General features: G+C 48.3%; 1 long non-coding RNA gene across 1 annotated transcript; it reads left to right on the top strand.

Annotated features, from left to right (window-relative positions):
• The first annotated feature begins 400 nt into the window (after window positions 1-400).
• Window positions 401-21,149, top strand: LOC125611434. The gene is made up of 4 exons (XR_007341619.1): window positions 401-445; window positions 18,419-18,644; window positions 19,938-20,064; window positions 20,507-21,149. It is a non-coding gene; the product is annotated as an uncharacterized LOC125611434 (long non-coding RNA).
• Window positions 21,150-22,389: the final 1,240 nt, after the last annotated feature.

Genomic DNA, 22,389 nt, shown 5'->3' with positions numbered 1-22,389 from the left:
CCCAGAATAAAAAAAAAAAGGGGGAAATCTACCCTAAAAACTACAAAGCATTGTTGGAGATTAACAGGAAAAGACTTGAGCTTGTGTTACGGGGATGAATGGTGTGTATCTGGTTGGGGTAGTGGCCACACGAGTTCCACGTTATCCGTATCCAGCTGGGCACTGGCATCTGTGCATTTTATTACACACAAAGTGTACTTCAATAAAAGTATTAGTAAAATACTTGGGGACAGTTCACACCTCCCTGTTTCACCTCTCACTCCCACAGTGAGTGCTAATGTCCAAGTGCATGGTTTGGGTTTTGTTTTTCCCATCCCCAGCCCTTTTTATTTTTTATTTTGAGAACAGGGTCTTGCTAAGATGCTGAGTCTGGCCCAGAACCTGCGATCCTCCTGCCTCAGCCTCCTGAGTATGACAGGCACGTGCCACCACACCTGGAAAAAAGGTATGTTCTTCTCTGACACCAAATAAATGTTGCTTTTCCTGTACCAATCAATTCTGTGATCCTTTGACACTAACTAGGTGTCCTAGAAATCAGTTCAGCCTGACATTGACTCCTAGAGTTAGTGTAGACCTACTCACACAACACTGGTCCTCATTGTGTATACCCACCACAAGTCGGGTACCCAGCCTCTGCCCACACTTCTGCCCTGCTGACTACCAATTTAGAAGTCCCCACAATCCCTGCTCAGGGTCAGTAATTTACTAGAACAACTTATAGATCTTAGGAAAGTACTATACTCCTGTCATAGTTGACCAGCCAGAAAAAGAGGTGTATAGATCAAGGTCAGGAAGGGTCCCAAGACAGGAGCCCTGTCCCCAGGGAATCAAGGATATGTCTGCCAACTCCATAGCTGTCTGAATCTTGTTCAAGAGTTTGGGGTTTTTTTGTTTGTTTGTTTGTTTTGGGGAGATTGAACCCAGCATCTTATTAAGCTGCTGAGGCTGGCCTCCAACTTGCGATCCTCCTGCCTCAGCCTCCCGAGCCACTGGGATCACAGGCTTGGGCCACCATGCCAAACTCAAGAGTTGTCATTGAGCTCCGTCTCCAGCCCCCTTCTGCTCCTCCCTGGAGACTGGGGTGTGGGTTGAAAGTTCCCGCACTCTAACTCTGTGTCTGACCTTTCTGCTGACCAGCCCCCACCCTGAAACCCCCTGGAGACTCCACAGGCTCAGAATGAGTCCAAAAGGAGTCTGTTATGAATGATAAAATAAACTCCTATTATTCAGGAAATTCCCAGGTTTCAGGAGTTCTGTTTCTAGAACTGAGGACAAAAACCAAATATCTGCTTTCATGATAGCTGAGGGCTGCACAGGGTTCGCTCTGTGATGTGTGGTGGGACCATCCACAAAGCTTCGCCTGGGTCAGAGCTGTTCTGAGCTGGATCCGGTGATTTCCTGATAACGTGATCGGGCCAGACTTCAAAATGGTCTCAATGGAGTTCTCCCTGGACCATTGCCAAGGACCCCTTGGCTAGAGAACGGTGGCCTAAGAGGGGAAAGGACAGAAGGACATGGCTAAGGACCAGAGACAAGACAGGGCCCAGAGGGCTGGGAGGGTGAGTTTGGTGGGGAAAATTCTAGAAAGTTTGAATGGACCACAAGGATGGAGGACTGGAAAGCCATTTGTGAAGTGGCTTTTTTTATTTTTATTTTTTATTTTTTGTACCAGGGATTGAACTCAGGGGCCCTCCACCCCTGAGCCCCGTCCCCAGCCCTATTTTGTATTTTTATTTAGAGACAGGGTCTCCCTGAGTTGCTCAGGGCCTCGCTTTTGCCGAGGCTGGCTTGGAACTCGCGATCCTCCTGCCTCAGCCTCCTGAGCCGCTGGGATGGCAGGTGTGCACCACTGCGCCCGACTCGTTTGTGAAATTTGACCATTGAGGTGGGAGGTAGGTAAACCTTGGTTTCTGGAGCAGGCAAAGAGTCTGGCTCAGCCTGTGTTGTGGAAAGCTCTGATCTCAGGATAGAGTTTGGTTGACCATGAGGCCCTTCACAGAAATACAGCTGGCGGGGCTGGGGCTAGGGCTGGAGCGCTTGCTCAGCGGGTGTGAGGGCTTCCATCCTCAGCACCACGTACAAACAGATCAATCAAATAATGTAGTCCACCTGCCACTAAAATATATGTATTTGAAAAAAATGCAGCTGTCCAAAATGCACAGGGCCATGTTAGGTCCTCACTGAGCTCCAGGCCTGGAAGGTAGCACTAGTTGGCGGAACCTTCTCTCCCACTCTCGGGTTTCCATAGGGAGGGACGCCCATCGGTGCGACACTCCTGGCCTCCACTGGGTAAGACTCACAGCAGGCTTCACCAGGGGACCCCTGGCAGCCCCCTTCTTGTCCCTGTTTGAGGTCTGCCCACCTGAGGAATGCGTGCTTCCCACCTGGTGTGCTCCTGGCAACAGAGTCCACCATGTATTGGGGGCCTGCCCTGTGTCTGCTCAGCCTGTGGGTGACACCCCCAAGTGGTTTCAGGAGGGCACCTCAGCTCTGAGTGTCGCACCTGCCCAGCCTCAGCTCTGAGCTGGGAGGACACCCATGCAGAAAGGGCTTCGTTCTCAGGTGACTGTCTCTCTCAGGACAAAGAAGATCTTTCCCAGAAGCCTGGATGGTCTTGGCCAGTCACGGTCACCCGCCCAGCCCTCGCCCAGGCCCTGGCAGAGGGCACAGAAGATCCGCTTTAAGGCAGCCGCAGGCTCAGCCCTGCAAGCCCAGCCCCGCCCACACCTTTGTGAGAGCCCCTTTGTTCAGCCTCTGGACCTCCCAGCCCAGCAGCCATCTGCTCCTGCCTGGACCTCACTGTCAGCAGGGCGCTGTGTGTGCTGAGTGTGCATCCGGGGGTGGGTGTGTGTGTGTGTGTGTGTGTGTGTGTGCGCACGCGTGTGTCCACCTCAGAGTGGAGAAAGCAAGCCAAGATAACAAAGCTACTGGTCCATTGTTCCAAAGCCCTGCACTCGGGTCCCCACCTGCTCTCTCGAAATCCAGGAAACTCTCCGAGCGAGACAAAGCCTCCAGATGGAGTGGATCAGCAGCGGGGCACGGGGGCTCAGGCAGGAAGGCACGATCCGCTTCCTTGGCCCCAATTTCCTTTTTCTGCCTTTCAGACTTTTAAGCTTCAGCTTTAGCCCTGGATTTGGCGACTCAGCCGAGCGGATGGCTGCTTAGTGTGAGGAACAGCCCGGGGGACAGCCAGGCGCTCTGCACACCAGCAGCTTCCCTTGGGGCTGTGCCACACAAAAAATCACCGCTTGTCACCGCTCCCCTGAGCGGGGCTGCTGGGGTGGGAGACGCAGGGAACGGGGATGGCTGAGGATTCAGTGCCAGGGGGAAGTCGGGGCAGGAGCCGAGGTGGCCAGGAGCAGCCTGGCCCCCATCTGCACGAGTTCTCCCCCCACCTGCACATCACAGAGCCCTAGGCTGAATGGCAGACCCAGGCTCCCATGGCAGAAGCTGGACTTCCTGGTCTGTGTCAAGGAGGGCTCTTGCTCTGATTGACACCCTCTAAGTACCCAGCACACCCGGAGCACGTCCAGGCCTGGGCCAGCACGGCCAGACCAGAGCTCCGAGCTGGCTGTCAGGTAGCACCGAGCTCTGCCCAGCGACCAGGAAGGGAGGTGACCTGGGGCCTTACGCAGAGTGAACAGCATGAAGGGCTTGGAGGTCCCTGCTGCTGCCCTGTGTGGCTCCCCCACTCTTGACCCAGGTCTCATCCCAGAGGTGATGTCTGACATCACCTCTCAGACACCACCCGCCAAGAGGCCACCCCACCGTTTTTCTCCCTGCTGCAGAAAGATCCTTCTCCGAGTCTGTAGCTTGTTCGTTTGTTTTTGATTAGTCTCCAACCAGTAGTCTCCCCTGTGCACACACAGATTTACCAAGAGGCTTCAGAGAAGAAGGATGCGTCTGCTCTCTGCATCACCGAATTCCTTGAACCCAGTATAGGGCCCGACACAGATGGGCACTCGAGAAATTATCGAGTGACAGACTGATTGAGCAAGTCAGTGAACATGGGCTCCTTAACTGTGTCAGCCACTCCTTGTTAAGAGAGGCAGGAAAATGAGTAATTAAATGTAAAGGCTCTGTCAAGTGATCCCTGTGGCTCTGGAGGCTGAGGCAGGAGGATTGCAAGTTCGAGGCCAGCCTCAGCATATTAGTGAGGCCCTGTCTCTAGTAAAATACTAGAAAAGGGCTGGGATATGGCTCAGTGGTTAAGATAATAATAATAATAATAATAATAATAATAATAATAATAATAATAAATATAAATCCTTCAATTCTGGCTGTACTTTTGATTTTTTTTTTCCAGTACCAGGGAATGAGGTGCTTAACCACTGAGCCACATCCCAGCCCTTATTATGTTTCATTATTTTAATTTTGAGACAGGGTCTTGCTAAATTGCTTAGAGCCTTGCTCACTGTGATCCTCCTGCCTCAACCTCCCAAGCCACTGGGGTTACAGGTGTGCGCCACTGGCTTTATTGACCATTTTATTTTGAGATGGGGTCTTGCTAAGTGGTTTATGGCCTGGCTGAGTTGTTGAGGCTGGCTTGGAACTTGTGATCCTCCTGCCTCAGCCTTTTAAGCCACTGGGATTCCAGGTGTGTGCCACCACACCCCTCCTGTGATCTTCTCTTGGTTACTTTAAAAAAAAATGCTGTGCCTCAGTTTCCCGATTTGTAAAATAGGAATGAGAATGGTGTGTTTGAATGGACTTAGAGTAATATCTAGCAAAGAAGAAACACTCCGATGTCTTTCCAAGCAGCCTGCCATGTTGGGTCATAGGCTCAGATATGAAATGTGACTCAGCTCCCAGAAGGAACTGAGATGTTTTTAAAACTGTTTTTTTTTTTGTTGTTTTTTTGTACCAGGGATTGAACCCAGGGGTACTTAACCTTTAGTCACCTCCCCAGCCCTATTTTTTATTTTATTTAGAGACAGGGTCTCACTGAGTTGCTTAGAGCCTCGCTGAGTTGCTGAGGCTGGCCTCCACCTTGTGATCCTCCTGCCTCAGCCTCCCGAGTCACTGGGATGACAGGCGTGCTCACCACACCCAGCCAGAGTCAAGGTTTGAATCCTGGTGTGTGTAGCTCAGAAGATGGAGCCCTTTCTAGGGTCCCATCTGGCTCATCATGACCCTGGGAACATGGCCTGCCTGGCTCTTTCTCTGTGTGGGACTTGGAGCTGGAATGGAGGCACCCTGGCTAATGACCCACCTGACCATGGACCCTCAGGGCCCAAGGCTCAGGAAGGGGTGTAGGCATCAGGGAAAGAATGGGGACACCTCCCCAGGGAGCTTGGACACGCCCCAAAGCACCAGCGCAGGCCTTCAGCTGGCATGGGGACCTGCCTCCTCGGTGGGGAGGGGCCTCCCAGGAGAGCGGTGACAGTGACGGGGAGACCAGTGTCTGAGCCTGGGCTCCCTGATGACTTCATGTTCTGTGGCCTGCTTGGTGACTGGGAAGGTTCCCGTGCAGAGGTGTAGGATGCCCGGTTGCTATGGCAATGCTCTCCGCGGGGAGGCTCTGTTGCAAGAGTCTTATCAGCTTTGACCTTGCTCTCAGGCGCAGGGCTCCTGGGAAGGAAGGAACTGCCTTGCTAAGATAACCAGGGTTCCCCAGCTCGCTGCTCCCGAACCTGCCAGCCAACCAGCGACCTTAAACAATGGGCTTGCTTGAGAGCTGCCCACTGCTCCCAGCTTGCTCACTGCAAATGTAGAACGTGACCAAGGAGATGGCTGCATACTCTGGCTCTCTGTCACTTCCACGGAGACAAAGAATGAGGCCTGCCTGGTCTCTAATCTGATTAACGACCCATCCCTAGTAAAGATGGCTGGCGTGATTCTGGAGACCCGCTTGTCCATCAGAGAGCGGCGCTCCACCCAACCCCAGCTTTATCTTCGAGATCTGCGTGTGTGACTCTTTGTTTTTCCCCATCTCCCGTGGCCCCTCGCCACAGCCTGCTCGCTGGGCCGCGCTGGTGGGGGACCCCACATGGCTTCCAGGAGCTCAGCTAAGGTGAAGTTTCAGAGCCGAACCCCTCCCTTCCCTTGTCCCCGTGGGGACTTTTACGAATTCATTAAACGTGCATGCAGACTTCTATGGAGGGAACATTACTCTGTAATAACAGCTACAAATTGATGCGATCCCCCGGAGACCTCCGTGGTAATTCTGTCTGCCTCCTTGGCCAAATGGTTTTCCTGCCTTCTGCACTCTGTTGGCTGGGAAAGGGAGGGGTTCCCTATGTGCTCTGAGCCTTCTCCTCAGAGGGGACCTAAGGGACAACCAGCAAAGGGTCACCTTCTCTGTATTCAAGGCCACTACCCGAGTCGGAGGGGATGCGATGTCTTCTGGGTGGATTGGCAGCCTCTCGTGGGGTGGCCTGACTCGAGCCCTTGACCTTCTAGCTGACCCGACAGACCCTTTCTCCGGTTTCTTTGAGGGAGACCAGGGAAGGAGAGTGCACTCAGGAGTAGTATCACCCCTCCCTGTGTCCCTCGGATGATCCACTCTAGAAAGGGGGTTATTTTGGCTCACACTTTTGGAGCTTTTGGGGCTGTAGCCAGGCAGCACCCGGTGGTGGGGAGCATGTGGCAGAGTAAAACTGGGTACTGGGAAGAGACAGGGAGGGGCTGAGTTCCCTATCTCTTGGAAGAATGCCCTCCGCGCCCTAAGGTCTCCACGAGGCCCCACCTTGAGCATCTTTCTGAAGATCTTTCTAGAACTGTTGTTACGGAGTGGAAGTGAGGTGCCCCCCAAAAGCTCACATGTGAGATGATGCAAGAAAGTTCACAGAAAGGATGATTGAGTTGTGCAGGTCTTAAACTAATCAGTGAATGGCTCCCTGGGGGTCACCTGGGTGGCCCCTGGAGGCAGGTGGGGTGTGGCGAAGGAGGTGGCCCTGGGGCCATGGCTGGGGGTCTCTATTTGTCCCTGGAGAGTGGAGTCTCTGCTCCCTGGTCCCCATAGGAGCTGTTCCCTCCCCACACTCTTCCTCCATGATGTCCTGCCTCCCCTCGGCCCAAGAGTGTGGACTGAGACCTGACACCCTGAGCCCTAAATCAACTTTTCCTCCTCAACAATTGTTTTTAATCACAGTGGCAAAAAAAGAAGCTGACTCAAACAAACTGTAATTGCTCAATTCATGTGGGGTTTTTCAGTTTCTATACGTACTCTTAAGTGGCTGTTAAACAAAAGTGTATCGATATTTCTTACCTCCAGTAACGTACAGGAATGTTCATTTCCCCACATCTCGGCCAGTTCTGGGTGTTATGTCATTTTCACTAGTGTGATAGTGACAAAATTTTGTTTTAATTTTAATTGCAAGTCTCTGAATACCACTATCTAAAGTTAACTATCATACATTTCTTCTTTTCTGTGAATTACTTTTTCATAGCCTTTGCTGACTTTATTTAAACCTTTCATTATTGATTTGTAAAAACTCTTTACATATGGCAGTTATAGTTTGGCTATGAGGTGTCCCCCAAATGCTTCTGTTAACACAGCAATATTGAGAGGTGAAATGATTGGATTATGAGAGCTGTGACCTAATTAGTCCATCCCAGTTTGAATATGTCTTCCCTGCAGCCCCGTACCCCTTCTGTCCTCCTTCTTACCAATATGAGGAGAGTGGGTCTACTCTGCTGGGCCCTTCCCCGATCATGTCCTACCTCCCCCTGGGCGCAGAGCAATGCAGTCAGGCGTCTATGGACTGAGACCTCTGCAACTGTCCCCAAATAGACTTTTCCCTGCCTCTTGTATTCTGTCTCAAAATCTGATGAAAGAAAGCAATGTCCTAATTATTACCCCTCTGTTCTAGATGCTGTAACTATTTTCTTCTTGTCCGCCACTTATATATTATTGAAAAAGCAAATGTTTTTGACAAACATTTTATCTTTGTTCAGTCTCTAAATCATACTCTATTTTTGGCTTGTAGCTTTTATGTATTAATAAGGAATTATCTCCTGGGATTGCAAAATAAATTTTTCTATGTTTGCCTTTTAAAACCATTTGTAATTTGTTTTAATTATGCTGTAAGGCTATTTCATGTAGAGTTTTTTTTTATATACTCAATTGCACTCTAATCATTTACGGCATATTGATTGTTTTGCTGCTGAATTTGAGCCAACTTGATGATAAAGCATTTATTCATAGGTACATGATGTTCCTGGACTTGTGTCCCTATTCTTTTAGATAATCCTAGAAAAATTCACCACTCACAGACCTACTTTAGAAGATATTTAGTTATCTGATGAGAGGAATCACTCCTTGTTTTTCCAAATTAACTTGGATATTTCTGGAAATTTCTTTTCCCGGGGAAAGTCATCTTGCCATATAGACCATTAAGTCTTAACTGAGATTTTGATTAGAAGTCCATTGAGTTCACTGAATTTAGGGGAGAATTGAGACACCTCACTCTTACCAAGGACTGTTTGGTAAATTTCAGTTGCTTCGTATAGTACTTAGACATGTTCATTGGATTTCTTCCCTTTTTTTTTTTTTTTTTGGTACCAGGGATTGAACTCAGAAGCACTTAACCCCTGAGCTACGTCCCCAGCCCTTTCTAATATTTTATTTTGACAGAGGGTCTCCCTGAGTTGCTTAGGGCCTCACTCAATTGCTGAGGCTGGCTTTGAACTCGCGATCCTCCTGTCTCAGCCTCCTGAGTTCCTGGGATTACAGGTGCACGCCACCGTGCCTGGCTTTATCAGATTTCTTGTTAGATATTTTATAGAATTTGTTGCTTTTAGATATGCATTTATTTCCTTTTCTAAATTTTTTTTGGCTTGTAATTAAGCTCGATTTTTCCTCTTTTTCTTTTTTTTGGTTTTGGTTTTGTTTTGTTTTGTTTTTGCAGCGCTGGGCTATGACACCAGGGCCTTGCACATGGTAGGCAAGTGCTGTACCGCAGAGCTACATCCCCTGCCCAAGCGATTGATTTTTCTCTGTGGATTTCGCATCTGCTGGCACTGCCAAACTCGCCTATTGATTTGTCAATTGACTCTTGAGAGTTTTTCCAGGCAGATGATCATCTGTTCTGCAAATGATCTCCGTCTTGTCCCTTCCTTTTCAATATTCATATGGTTTCCCCTGTGCATTATGTCACCAGATAGACTTTCCAATAAAACGGTTGAACAGAGCAATGATAGTTACGTTGTTTGTTCATTAGTAAGTAGGGAGATTTCCATTGTGTTTTTTTTAATAATTATTTTTTAGTTGGACACAATATCTTTCTTTCTTTATTTTTATGTGGTGCTGAGGATCGAACCCAGGGCCTCGCACGTGCTAGGCGAGCACTCTGCCACTGAGCCACCACCCCAGCCCTCCTTGTGTTTGATGACCAGTGCCATACTTAGAACCTAATTCGCCAGAAGCTTGGTTTTGGGGTCCCCCACACTTAAAAAAAAAAAGACTTTATTTGAAGACCAGTTTTAGATTCATAGCAAAAGTGAGCAGAAGGTGCAGAGATTTCTGAGGTGCTCCTTGCTCGAGGCCCACACAGCTGCCCGCAGTCAACATCCCATGCCCGTGGTACTTTCTTTCTCTCCTCAGCTATTTATCATGGCTGTTGCTGTTTTTTAAAATATTTATTTGTTCTTTTTAGCTCTCCATGACAGCAGGAGTGCATCCTGCCATATCATACCCACATGGGGTCTAACTTCACATTCCTGTGGCTGGACCTGCTGTGGAGTGTCCCTGCTCATGTGTTGCTATGTGAACATGGGAAAGTGACGTCCATTCACTCCCCTGTCTCTCCCATTCCTACCCCTCTCTTCCCTTCATTCCCCTGCGTCTAATCTAATGAACTGCTGTTCTCCCCTCCCCATTATCGTGAGTCAGCACCCACGTATCAGAGAGAACATTCTGCCTTTGGTGTTTGGGGATTGGCTTATTTCACTTAGCACGATAGTCTGCAGTTCCATCCATTTACCAACAAAGGCCATCATTTCATTCTTCTTTATGGCTGAGTAATATTCCATTGTGTATATGAGGGAGGGCTTCCTTGCTTCACTTCCCAGTCTTGGCAACTATGAGTAAAGGTGCTGTAGACATCCCTGTGCAGATTTCTGTGTGAGCATAAATTTTCGTCTCCTTTGGGTAAATACCAAGGAGAGCAACTGTTGGATCATAGTGGAAGAGGATGCTCAGTTTTGTAACAAACAGCCAAAACGGTTTTCATTTTGCTTTTCCACTAGCACAGAATGAGAGTTCCTGTTACTTCACATCTTTAACCAGCATCTGGTATTGTCAAATCCTCAGTGTTGTGGATTTGGCCTCTTTGTTGTTGATTTGTTTTGTTTTAGTACCAGGGATTGAACCCAGGGGTGCTTAACCACTGAGCCATATCTATCCCCAGCCCTTTTTTATATTTTATTTAAAGACAGGGTCTCCCTGAGTTGCTCAGGGCCTCTCTTTTACTGAGGCTGGCCTCCAACTTTCGATCCTCCTGCCTTAGACTCTTAAGCCGCTGGGATGACAGGCATGTGCCACTGTGCCTGGCGATTTTGGCCATCTTAATAGGTGCATGCCTCATGGTTGAAAGCTTTCGTTCTTTTAATCATAGAAGTATGTACGTTGAATACATTCAAAAGTGTTTTTGTTTCTAAGGAAATTATGTGGTTTTTCTTCTAACATAATCAAGGAGTGATGACATTGGTAGATTTTTCTAAAGCTTAACACATACTTGCATTCCTAAAATGTCTTTCAATACCGTTGAGTTCAGTTTGTGAATTCTTAAAAATTAAAAACTCAATTTAACTTTTAAAGACAGTACTATAAAATAAGAACCAAAGGTCTGGGGCTAGGGGGCTCAGGGGCTGGGGCTCGGGCTCAGAGGCTGGGGCTGGGGATCTGAGGCTCTGGGGCTGGGGCTGGGGCTCAGGGATCGAGCTGGGGCTCAGAGGCTGTGGATCAGGGGCTGGGGCTGGGTGGCAGAGCGCTTGCCTAGCATGTGTGAGGCACTGGGCTCCATCCTCAGCACCACATATAAATAAACCAAATAAAGGCATGCCGTCCATCTGCAACTACAAAATGTTTTTGAAAGGAACCAAAACAAAATCATAAAATTTATTTATTCTGTTTATTTCACTTTTTTAATATTTATTTTTTAGTTATAGGCGGACACAATCTCTTTATTTTAGTTTTATTTGGTGCTGAGGATGCAACCCAATCTCTCACACAGTGGGCGAGCATTCTGCTGCTGAGCTACAGCCCAAGTCCCTATTCTGTTGATTTTTTAATTGGGAGAGAAATTGAGAAAGAAAAGAGATAAAAATAAAATCAAAAAAAGAAGTGATACCTGTCCTGGGGTGAAGATGCTCACCTGTGACCCCAGCTACCTGGCATTTCATGGTGTTTCAATCGGGAATATAACCCAAATCCTAACAGGTCTTTGTCATTGATTTATATTTCCTGCGAGGACTAATATGTGGTCGGCTTTTCCAGAATATTCCATTTGTGGTCAAGGGGTATGGACTCTCTGTTGGAAGACGGTTGGAAGAAAGAGCGCGTGTGTGTATGCTGAGACCGAGCTCGTTAATTGTTTTATTCAAGTCCTCTTTCTGTTTCGCAGGGTGTTGTTAAAATTGCCTGCTGAGGAATCAAGGATCTGGTTTCATCTGCTTGTAGCCCTGCCAGGTTCTGCTCCGTGTATTTAAAATCATGGCCGAGGTGCAACAGAAATGATGCTTGATTGTTCCTTGTTTTGTTCCAGGGCGCCCAGCGTCTTTTGGTTGCCTTCCAGTTTCAACCTGGGTGACTTTGGATCTTTGAGACCAGGAGTCTTCCAATTAGTTTTTATAATAAAATGCACAGATGCCAAGTGTACAGCTTGATATTCATAATGTGGAGCTCCCGTGGCCACCACCCCAACCACGATGTAGACCTTCATCCCCTGTCACACATGCTCATGTCATTTTCCTGTTAATTTCCCCCTCCTAGGCAACAGTGTTTTCTAGTTTTCAGGGTACAGATTTTGCACTGTGGTTTTTTTTTCTTTTTTTTCTTTTTGTACTGCGGATTGAACCAGGGGCGCTTAATCTCTGAGCCCTGTCCCCAGCTCTTTTTATATTTTATTTACAGACAGGGTCTCGCTGAGTTGCTCAGGGCCTCGCTAAGTTGCTGAGGCTGGCTTTGAACTAGTGATCCTCCTGCCTCAGCCTCCCAAAGCTCTGGGATGACAGGTGTGCCACATGGTGCCCAACCTTATTAAATGATTTGGTCTTGGATTCCATTTCATCTGAATAAATATTGCCCTCTCTCTTTGCTTTTATTAGTGCTTCCATTCTATCTTCTTCATTTTTCTGGATTGTTTGTTTTAGAAGTGACTCACATGAAATGCAGACAGCTAGAGATTTATTTTGATCCAGAGTCTTTTCCTTTTAATTAGTGTTTAATCCGTTTACATATATTGTAATGGCCAATATTATTAGAACCACTCATATCATTTTTGTTTGATTTTAACACACTTTCCAGTTATTTCTTCCTGCTTTACATTTTGCTTTACCATTTTTTCTGTATTTTTTCACCTTTTAAGGATGTATAATTGTGCCAGACATGGTGGCACATGCCTGTCATCCCAGGGGCACAGGAGGCTGAGGCAGGAGGATCGCAAGGTGGAGGCCAGCCTCAGCAACAGCAAGGCCCTGAGCAACTCAGGGAGACCCTGTCTCTAAATAAAATACAGAATAGGGCTGGGGACGGGGCTCAGGGGTCAAGGGCCCCTGAGTGCGATCCCTGGTACAAAAAAAAAAAAGAATATAATTTACATATACATATATACATATTTTTTAGTTGTCTATTGACCTTTATTTATTTTGGTGTGATGCCAGGATTGAACCCAGTGCTCCCACGTGCTAGGCGAGCTCTCTACCACTGAGCCCCAGCCCCAGCCCCTGAAGTCTATTCCAGTTGCTGTCTGTGCCCATGTGGCCCCCACAAGAAATCAGCGCAGTTTGACTTTCCTCTCTTGCCTTTCCCTCTTCCCTGGATGTATTTGTTTCATGATTATTTCACATCACTTTCATGAAAGTATAATGTACCCACGGTAACGTGACCAGATCTTGAGTGTACGGCTTGATGAATTTTTCCAAGGCCAGCGCACCCGTATAAATATGACCCGCATCACCATGATCCCAGGACTCCTGCCCGAGTCTCCTCAGTCCGGTCACCCCACCCAGGTAGACCGCAGTTCTGATGGCCGTCACCGTGAATCAGTCTGTCTGTTTTCCGACTTCATATAAATGAGATCATAATATTGATTCCTTTGTATCTGGCGGCTCATTGGCCTGGTGCCCCTGGGACTCATCCCCACAGGCCCACGATGACAGTCCTTTTCTTGGTCTGGATAGTGTCCTATGACATTTCTCGGACTTGGGATTATAATGATCCAGCGTACTGTTGGTGAGCACCGTGTCGTGCCAGGCTGGGAGTGTTGTGGATGATGCTGGGAACGTTTCAGCACCTGTCTTTTGGGGACACATTTCTGTGCCATCCCTTGGAATGCCTACCCATATCCATCCCGGGCAGTGTGTACATGTAGCCTCCGCGGAGGCCACCGAGGTTCCAGGCAGGGCACCATATAGTCATGCTAGATTGCTTAGTGTACGTCACCGACACTCACTCCTAAAACAGCCCTAATGAAATGCAGGTTAAAACTACACGGAGAATCCATCTCACCCTAGTCAGACGGCAGTGATCAAGAAGACAAGTTAACAGAGATGTGGGTGAGAGTGTGGGGAAAAAGGTTCACTCAGCTGTGGCTGGTGGGACTGCAGATTGGTGCCACCACTCTGGAAAGCAGGATGGAGATTCCTCAGAAAACTTAGAATGGAACCACCATGTGACCCAGCTATCCCACCCCTTGGCATACACCCAAAGGACTTAAAATCAGCACACTACAGTGATACGGCCACATCAGTGTTATAGCAGCTCAATTCACAACAGCTAAGCTAGGGAACCCACCTAGATGCCCTTCAACAGATGAATGGATAAAGAAACTGTGGTACATATACACAGTGGAATATTACTCAGCCATAAAGAAGAACGAAATGATGACGTTTGCCAGTAAATGGGTGGATCTGGAGGCGGTCATGCCAAGTGAAACAAGCCAGTCCCAAAGAACTAAAGTCCAGATGATCTCTCTCGTATGCAGATGCCGATTCACAGTAGCGGGGGTGGGGGGGGGGTGTGGAGGTTCACTGGATTAGAGGTGGGGATTGGTGGGGGAAGGGAAAGGGTTGGGAATAAGAAAGACTGGGGAATGAATGGTCATCACTTTCCCACGTTCACATATGAACACTCAGCCAGGGACACCCCACAGCAGGTCCAACCACAGGACTGGGAAGTTACACCCCGTGTACGTGTGACAGGTCAGAATGCACGCTACTGTCGTGGAGCGCTAAAAAGAACAAATAAAACCGAGCTCTTGCTATTTTACGTTCTCCCACGGTTTCTTGCCCCCGGTTTCTTTGGCATGTCTGCATCCATCTTCTTGCTGGAACACATCTTCTGGCGTCTATTTTAGGAAGTATCCGAGGATCTCAAAATGTTTGGCTTCTGCGTGCCTGGAGATGTCTTTATTTTGTCCTCCCGGTGATTGATAGCTTTATAATGGGCTGAGTGTGTAATTATAGGTTCCGACTTTGAAGATCCCGCTCTATTATCATCTTCATCTCTTGAGAGGCTCTGTCAGTCTCGGCATTCACGAGTTTCTTGTTAAAGAGAAATGCCTTTATTGCCTCTTAGAAACCCATTTCTTCATTCTGTCTATTCTCTCTTCCGAGGGCTCCTAATTTAATGACGTTTGCAATTTCACTACCTTCTACAGCCTGTGACTTTTTTTTTTTTTTTGGTACTGGGGACTGAACCCAGGGGCACTTAACCACTGAGGCCATATCCCAGCCCTTTTTAATATTTTATTTAGTGACAGTTGCTTGGGGCCTCACCAAGATACAGAGGCTGGCCTCGAACTTGCGAGCCTCCTGCCTCAGCCTCCTGAGCTACTGGGATGACAGGCGTGCACCACTGTATGAAGTTTGTAACTTTTATTTCGTGCTTTCTCTTTTTCTGTACTTTGGTGCCGTGTTCTGGCATAATTCCTCAATGAGAATGTTCAGATTCCTGATTTGATCTTCAGCTGTATTTATTCTACTTTCCAACCTGCCTACTGAGTTTTTTTCCCCCCTAAGGAAGAAATCAAGTTTTTAATATTCTTATTTTCTTTATGAAGGCACTATCCTCCCTCGTACGGCTCTCTGAATCACTAATTATTATCCAAATTCCTGTTTTGCTTTTTCTATTAGATCTGATTCCTTTTGTGTGTTGCTGATTGGCTGATTGATTTTTGGGGACACTCTTTCTAGTGTTACTTTGTAGAGGACATCATAGAAAGACTTTCTAATTACATATGCTGAGATTGATTGATTGATTGATGCCAGGGATTGAACCCAGGGGTACTTAACCACGGAGCCCCGTCCCCAGCCCTTTTAACTTTTTATTTAGAGACAGGGTCTCACTGAGTTGTTTAGGGCCTTGCTAAGTGGCTGAGGCTGGCCTCCAACTTGAGATCCTCCTGCCTCAGCCTCCCGAGCTGCTGAGATGACAGGCCTCTGCCACTGCACCCAGCCACATGCTTAGATTCTTAAATCATTTCACAGACTCAGACAGATCTGAACAGTGAGCAGAACTGATGGCTAACACACACACTAATGAGGGTTCACTTCAGTTGCTTCTAGGGAAAATCGTGACAGCCTTCTAACCCCGATCCGGCTCTTCCTTCTACCCTCTTTCTCCACATTGTGCGTTTTCCCCTGGGCTCCAGTGGTAACTCAGCGAACTCTCCTTTGAGGGTCCCTGTGGTGGGCATTGGAGGTAGTTACTGGGTCCCTTCTGGTAGGTCCCTTGGGAGGCAACACTAGGTGGAGGTGTCCTCCTGGGCGAGGGCAAAGGACAAGGAAGAGGAGAAAATAGAGATGTGTCAGAATCCCTTAAGTATGTCAAGGGTTCAGCCAACAAGATAAGATCGCTTGCCCAACCCAGGGTGCCCAGGTGAAGGAGCAGGTGAGCACAGCACCTGCTGTGTAGACAGTGGCCCCTGTGGACGGTGTTGAGTGTTCACGGCTGACCTCCCTTAGCCACGGGGAACTGAGTATGTTGGGCTGGCCCAAAGATTTTTTGTAGAATGTGCCAAACCTCCGAGCCCAGTCCCCCTCCTGCAGGATGGGTCTGAGGATCTCATTCATTGGATTCCCAAGTCTTCCTCATTCTTCCTTTCATAAGAAAATCCTTGGGCCAGGCGCAGTGGCGCACACCTGCCATCCCTCGGGAGGCTGAGGCAGGAGGATTGCAAGTTGGAGGCCAGCCTCAGCCATTTAGCGAGGCCCTAAGCAACTCAGAGAGACCCTGGATCTAAATAAAAAATATAAAAAGGACTGGGGACAGGGCTCAGGGGTTGAGCACCCCTGGGTTCAATCCCAGGTACCAAATTAAAAGAAAGAACAGCCTTTAGCCTTGTTTCCTCGTGCCTGGGGCGAGTGTCAGCTAATCGTATTTATAATTCATAATGGAAGAAAACGCCAGCTCTTCCTCCAAGCCCGGCCTCGGTATCTTTGCAACTTGGAATGTCAGTCTGTGTGTGTTACAAACACCTCGTCTGCCAGGCCTAGGAAGCTCACCCACACACTCCCTGGCTGGTCGGGCTTCCTTCCCTGAGCTTATAGATCTCCTTGACAAAAGGGAGGCGCTCTGAGGCCTGGTTTACGGTCCTGCCTGTCCTGCAGGTCTGCTGCCCATTTCTGTCATCTGTCAGCCTCATAAAGCTGCAGTCTGCTGCTTGCCCGGTGGTTGATTTGATTTAGACACTAATTCTTGCAACTGTAAAAAAAAAATAAATAGGAAGAAAGATAAAGGCAGGAGAGAGCATGCTCAGATCTCTCAGAAAATCCTCGCTGCCCTGTCCATCACCCCTGAAGGCTGAGAGGCACAGGCAGTGCCACAGAGCAAAGAAAGCCACCCAGAGTTTATTGATGGAGAAATAGTGAGCCCCCAACTGCTCCCCGGGTCTGGTCTGTCTCCAGACACGGGGACTCGCAGAAACCCTTCTCGGCTCCAGTGACTATTACTCTGCATCTTGAAGCCGCAGATGACATCTGTGCCAGGCAGGAGTCACGGAAAATCCAGTAGGTGAAGGGATTCCTGTGAGTGAACAGGAAGGACATCGAAGACACCAACTCTCCAGCCCCAGTTTTATGAGGCCATTGTGTAACGCCTCGGAGGAGGAAGAAGGAGCAGACACTCCAGGTGGAACCACGGGCCATGCCCCCCCTCAGGTGCACAGCCAGGTCTGTCCCCTGGCCATCCCAATGCCAGGAGAGGGCTACACTTAGATGTCACAGCTGGAAGGTCACCAAGGTAGCATCAGAGGGATGTGCCCTCAAATGTGGGCGAGGATGTGGGGAGAGGTCCACTCACCATGGCTAGTGGGACTGCAGGTTGGTGTGGGCACTCTGGAAAGCAGGATGGGGATTCCTCAGAAAACTAGGAAGGGAGCCACCATGGAACCCAGCTGTCGCACTCCTCGTTTATACCCAAAGGACGTAAAATCAGCACACGACAGTGACGCAGGCACATCCATGTTTATAGCAGCTCAGTTCACAATTGCTGAGCTGTGGAACCAACCTAGGTGCCCTTCAACAGAAGGATGGATAAAGAAAATGTGGGACATAGACACAGTGGAATATTACTCGGCCATAAAAAGGAATGAAATGGTGGCATTTGCCAGTAATTGAACGGAGCTGGAGATGATCATGCTAAGTGAAATAAACCAATCAAAAAAAAAAAATACCCGAAGATTGAATGTTCTCTCTGATATGTTAGCATCCGCTAACACATAAAAAGAAGAAGATGGAAGAATAGAAGTTCAGAGGATTAGACAAAGGGGAATGAAGGGAGGGAGGAGGGGGACAGGAATAGGAAAGAAAATGGAATTAATGTGTGGGAACTTTCCTATGTGTCTATACGAACACCACAGTGAATCTCAAAATCGGGTACGTCCACAAGACTGGGGTCGGAATTAGAATAAGATATATTCCATGCTTGTATAAATATATCAAAATAGGTCCTACTGTCATGCATCACTAAAAAGAACCATTGAAAGAAAGAAAGGAGGTGGCCCCAAAGTCTTCTTTCCATAAGAAAAGCCTTGACCCAGGTGTGGTGGTGCACACCTGTCATCCCAGCGGCTCGGGAGGCTGAGGCAGGAGGATCGCAAGTTGGAGGCCAGCCTCAGCAACTCAGCGAGGCCCTGTCTCTAAATAAAATATACATAGGGCTGGGGACGGGGCTCAGGGGTTAAGCACCCCTGGGTTCAATCCTTGGTACCAACAAAACAACAACAAAAGCCCTCACCCCACTTCTCTGTTTCAGCCCCGTGTCCCTGTGTCCAGATGGGCGTGGCGTTCCCAGGGCGTGTGTCCTTACCCGCTGCTGCTGAATCTGTCAGCCTCCCCATTTTTGTTGAAGAGGAAATCGAGATCTGAAGAGGTCCAGCCACTGAACCCGAACACAGCTCCCCTGGGAGTGGCTCTGGGCTGGCTCCACCTGCACAGCAGGGCTTGGGCCCTGTGGGTGGCCAGCTGACACTGGCCAGGAGGTGCGTGTCCCCTTCCCCTCTGTGGGCGCAGGTCAGTGGGCAGCCTTTGGCAAGACCCTTTGAAAGCCCCGCGCTTTGTCTGCTTCCCGAGAAGCCCCAGTGCCACCTAGTGGCGCTTGTGAGAAATGCACACTGAGGACTGGCTCTGGCTTCCCAGGGGGGAGGTCACTCCCTGCAGCCCAAGGGACTGCCTGCTTAGCAAATCTTCATCCTCAAGGCACCTCCCTGCCGGGGCCTCTGCTGAACGTGGAAATGGGCTTGTGAGGTCTTCTGAGTTGCTCAGAGCCTCACTAAGTGGCTGAGGCTGGCCTCCAACTTGCGATCCTCCTGCCTCAGCCTCCTGAGCCGCTGGGATGACAGGCGTGCACCATGACACCGGAATAACCCTTCCCTCCCTTTTTTTCCAAGTCTCCTGGCCCCTGTGCATTTTTGCCACTGCCCCCTCCCTGGCCTGGTTTAGAAAGGACTCTTTGGACAAGCAGACTTTCTGAGCTGAAGACAGTGAGGGTCCCCGTGCACCTTTCTCTAAGGCAGCGAGCTGACTGGCCTTCCATTTATATAACTTAAGGAGACTCGAGAGATAATAAGGCGAATCTGTTCCAAGGTGACTTAAGGTCTCCATTTGTAGACAGGGGAGCAGCTGGCGTAATTCTGAGTTTCCGCCTGAGCAGGCACTTCCATTACCCTCAGCACCTCCATGCCTGGCTTCTGGAAAGATCTATGGGGGGAGGGGGCGCCCGCGGGAGGGGGCATTGCCCTTCCTTCCCTGGAGAGCTCAGCAGGAGCCCTCTGCTGCCTCCCTCTGTTGGAATGGGAAGGGGGATCCCCTTCAATGTCCTTTCCCGGTGACGAGCCGAATGACACTCTGGTGACACCCACTAGCTCAGGGTTAACCAGGCAGGGACTCTGCAAAATCTCCTCTGAATGCGGAGACTATGGGGAGATGAACAGAGTGATGTCTAAACCACACTGGAGGAAGGTCCCTTCATCCCAGGTCACAGAGGAAGAGAATAGAAATGTCACTCGGGAAGGACCGTCTTTTAACCATCCTTATTTTCTTTTCCCATGGTAGATTGATTACAAAAGCAGCCATTTTATATCCCCTCCCAGACCCCTGCCCTCAGTGATGTGACCTCACGGCAACTTGCAACACTCCATTGGTGTTTCCCACCCTTGGGTCTAATCTTGCCTTGGGACTGACTTCAGGACAGTGATTGTGGCAGAAGCAAAGCACTCTGGTTCTCAGGGAAGGTCCTAAATCGCCTCTGACTACTTTTTCTCTTGGATCACTAGGCCAGCCGACTATTGGAAGAGACCACCTGGAACTCAGGTGGCCAGCACACTCGTCCAAGTGGAGACTCCAGCCACTCTAGAATGACATGACTCAGTTCAACGGAGCCAGACAGCTGACGTGCGTCTGGTATGTGAGTAAGCCCCTTGAAGCCCAGCTCAGATTAGCAGAACCATCCAGCAAACTCGTGAGACATGCTACAGGATCATTTTCTGAAGCTACTAAATTTTAGAGTGTTTTGTTACACAGCAACAGCTAACTAATACACCGTGTTAGCTTTCCATTGCTGTGACCCAAATACCAGGCACCAACAATTTGGAGGAGGGAAGGTTCATTTCGATTCAGAATTTTACAGGTTTCCATCTGTGGTGGGCGGACTCCATTGCTTTGGGCCCAAGGTGAGGCAGAGTTTCTTGGCAGAGGAGCCCGGTAGAAGAAGGCTGCTCAGCTCATGGCGGCCAGGAAGCAGAGAGAAAAAAGAGGAGGGGACAAGGGTCAAGGGTATGTCCCTAATGACTTGCTTCCTCCAACCATGCCCCGCCTGCCTACAGTTTCCCACCTTGTCCCATAGGAACCCCATGCAAGTGATTAATCTGTCAAGTGGATTAATCCACTGATAAGCCATCTTGATCCAACGACTCCCCAAACCCCACCTCTGGATGTTGCTGCACTGGGATCCAGGTCTTCAGCACGCCAGCTCTTGGTGGACATTGTCCATCCAAACCGGAACGTAACCTGCTAACTTCACTCTTCTGCTCTCGGACTTGCTCAAGGTCAAGGTCATCCAGCGGGGTGGTTGTGTCTCCGCGGTTCTCTCCCCATCCTCCATCCTCTGGCGCTCAGCACTAGGAAAGCAACTTCCTGAGAAATGTGTGCCAGGTCACCTTGTGTCCTCCCGTATCTGAAAACAGATTCATTTTACCTTTTAAACGTTGACTGTTCCAGATGCTAGTTTGGAAATTATTGTCCCTCAGGAGTTTGGAAGCAGTGCTCAGTTTTCTTCTAGCGCCTAGAGTTACGGATGAGGCACCTGAGGCCAAGCTGACTCTTGCACCTACCGATTTGGGAAGCTTATAGGATGTTTCCACTCTTATATTTTGAATTGTTTTCTTTGGTACCGGGAATTGAACACAGGGCACTTGACCACTGAGCCGCATCCCCAGCTCCCCCTTTATTTCTGTATTTTTATTTAAAGATGAGATCTTGCTGAGTTGCTTAGGGCCTCGCTAAATTGCTGAGGCTGGCCTCAAATCCATGATCCTCCTGCCTCAGCCTCCTGAGCCACTGGGATTACAGGTGTGTATCACTGCGTGTGGCTTAATTTTCTGCCTTTTTACCTTATTCCATATTTTGAGAAAATTTTTTCTATGTAGACCTAGACATATGCACAAACATATAGATATAAATACAAATATATTACGTATATATTGCCTTTTCTATTTCTATGAAGAATGTCATTGGGATTTTAATAGGAACGGCATTAAGTCTGTATAACACTTTTGGTAGTATGGTCATTACAACAATTTTTATACACATATAAATAAAATTTGACAGCACTTCAAAATTAATGGACATTTTTATGGTTTTCTTCTTTTTTTGTATCTTCTTATGCTTGGCTTATTTATTCAATATATTCTTTTCTAAAAGATCCAAGAAATAATTTATAGAATTCACAATTTATACTTATTTTATTTTTGGCACTGGGGATCTATCCCAGGGGCACTTTGCCAGTAACCCCATACCTCACCCTTTTCATTTTTTATTCTGTGGCAGGGTCTGAGTTGCTGAGGGTCTTGCTACATGGCTGAGGCTGGCCTCAATGTTGCAGTCCTCCTGTCTTGGCCTCCTGGGTCATTGGGATTACAGATGTGTGCCACTGCGCTCAACACAACTCACATTTTAAAAAACATTTTTAGTTACTGATGGACCTTTATTTATGTATTAATTTATACGTGGTGCTGAGAATCGAACCCAGTGCCTCACCCATGCTAGGCAAGCGCTCTACCACCGAGCACAATTCACATTTTTAAGCAGTACAATTCGGGGACTTTTAATATATTCACTGGGGCTGTAGTTCAGTGGCAGAGCGTTTGACTAGCACGTGTGAGGCACTGGGTTCTACTCTCAGCACCACATAAAAAATAGATAAAATAAAGGCATGCTGTCCATCTACTGTTACATAAAAAATATTTTTTAAAAATTCAGGTTTTGTCTCAGTGAGCTGAATCAATTTTAAAACATCTTTAATACACACCTTCCAATCCTTGCCACTCCACCCCCGTCCCCTCAGGTCCCTGCCAGCCCAAGGCAGTGTTAGTCTACTTCTGTGAAATCTCCTCATGGCTCTGCTGTGTCTGCCTTCAGATAACTAAGACCATCTAAGGAATAAGAAGGGACTAACAGGCCACCCTGTCCCAAGAGACCTCTACACAATAAAAAAATAAATAAGTGTTG

The sequence above is a fragment of the Marmota marmota genome, unplaced genomic scaffold (assembly GCF_001458135.2).
Source record: "Marmota marmota marmota unplaced genomic scaffold, marMar, whole genome shotgun sequence".
Taxonomy (NCBI): domain Eukaryota; kingdom Metazoa; phylum Chordata; class Mammalia; order Rodentia; family Sciuridae; genus Marmota; species Marmota marmota.
This window is presented reverse-complemented; position numbering and strand designations above follow the sequence as displayed.